Raw genomic sequence first — 2,287 nt, forward strand, 5'->3', positions numbered from 1 at the left:
CAACTAAGCCAGGCAGTGGTGGCACACACTTTTAATCCCAGGGAGGCAGAGGTAGGAGGATCTCTGTGAGTTCAAGGCCAGCATGATCTACAGAACTAGTTCCAGGACAGCCAGGGCTACACAGAGAAACCCCGTCTTGAAAAAAAAGGGGTGGTGGTGGCTGGAGAGATGGCTTAGAAGTTAATAGCCCTGGCTATTCTTCCAGAGGTTCAATTCCCAGCTACCAGGATGTTCACCACCAACTGTTTTGAGATCTGGTGCCCTCTTCTGGCCCTAGGGCATACATGCAGGCAGAGCACTATAATAAATAAATCTAAATAACCAAACAAAATAAATAAGGGAACCGGGCGGTGGTGGCGCACGCCTTTAATCCCAGCACTCCGGAGGCAGAGGCAGGCGAATCTCTGAGTTGGAGACCAGCCTGGTCTACAAGAGCTAGTTCCAGGACAGGCTCCAAAACCACAGAGAAACCTTGTCTCGAAAAACCAAAAATAAATAAATAAATAAATAAATAAGGGACTAGAAAGATGGCTCAGTAGTTAAAAACATTGGCTCTTCTTCCAGAGGACCCAAGTTCAATTCCTAACACCCATATAGTGGCTCACAATAGTCTGTAACTCCAGATACCTTTTACAGGACTTCATGGGCTCCAGGCACACACAAAAATACATACAAAAGCAAAACACTTATATACTAAATACAATAATAAAAACAAATGTGAATTGGGCCAGAGATATAGCTCTTCTGGCTTCCATAGCAAGCACAAAATCCTGGGTTCAATCCCCAGCACTACCCCAAAAATAAGTGTGAAGGCACATATATGTAATCTAGTTCTCTTAGGTAGAAGCAGAAGGATCAGGAATAGCCATACTTAGCTATACAAGTAGTGATTCTGAGACCAGGCTGGGCTAAATGAGACTCTGCCTCAAAAATAAAGACACACACACACACATAAACACACACCACACAAAGATACATAAACACACACATACACCACACATAGACACATACACACAACAACAACAACAACAACAACAAACCAGAAAGAAAACTCTCATAGGCTCAGGAACATCACAGAAGGAAGAGAAGGCAGACACAGCTCTAAGAGTTGAACACGGTAGTGGAGTAGTGGTCCTTCGGGAATGATGTGGCCACCACAATCTTGAATTCTCTGTGATTACCTGCACAAGATCTGTCCTGTCACAATCCAATTACAAGAAGAGTAGAAGAGGGCTGGAGAGATGGCTCAGAGGTTAAGAGAACTGACTGCTGTTCCAGAGGTCCTGAGTTCAATTCCCAGCAACCACATGATGGCTCACACCCATCTATAATGAGATCTGGTGCCCAGAACACTATATACGTAAAATAAATAATTAAAAAAAAAAAGAAGAGTAGAAGACTTCACAGATGCCCATCTCTCCAAGAAGATTTAAAGACTGCTAAATGGTTTCTATGAGAGAGACACTTTCTTCAGTGGTGTAGCCACTGCTAAGATACTCATTCTTCACCCATATATTAAATTACTACCCATGACCCCGGAAGTAATTCTAATAAAACTCACTGGGCCACCAACAATTAGAACAGGAAAGACATGAATGTGGAAAGAGAACTATTTGGGAAGAGAAAGGTGAGCGGCAAGAGTGGGAGGGGACGAAAGAGGGCAATAAGGGGTAAGCTTGATTGCAGCGTGTTATACACATGCGCAAAGGAGTCACAGTGAAAACCACTGTTACGTGTAACTAGCACAAGCTAATGACAAGCTTTTCAAAAGTGACCTGAAAAGAGAAGCATTACTCATCTCAGGGCTATCAGCACCCCAGAGAGAGAGAGAGAGGAGTCATGTGACAGCTTTTGACCAGTTCCTATTTGAATCAGCTGAGTTTAGATGAAGTTTTAGACCTTGGGTTTTTTGTGTTTCTCCTGCAAGTGGTGTCTGTTCAGATTTTTAGAAAAGTATCTGTGTGTGTCACAGTGCTTGTGGAGCTTAGAGGACTTCCTGTGGGCGTTGGTTCTGAGTCCCTACGATAGAATTAGGGTCTTCCAGAGTGTCTTCAAGCCGCCTTCACAGGCTTGCAGAACCTGTCCAGATGATTTTAGCTGAATGTTTCTGCCACTGTATGTTCAAAAATGGTCATTTCTGGCTGATCCTTCAAAGAAAGGGAAGAGCATTTGCTTGGCTGACAGCCTGGGTTTTGCCAGACTGCTTGGATTTGGTATGGCTCTCAATATTGCCTCTCTATGGATCTGTTTACACATTTACAGAGGATGTAAAACATACCAACCTGGC

The sequence above is a fragment of the Microtus ochrogaster genome, chromosome 15, assembly GCF_000317375.1.
Source record: "Microtus ochrogaster isolate Prairie Vole_2 chromosome 15, MicOch1.0, whole genome shotgun sequence".
NCBI lineage: Eukaryota > Metazoa > Chordata > Mammalia > Rodentia > Cricetidae > Microtus > Microtus ochrogaster.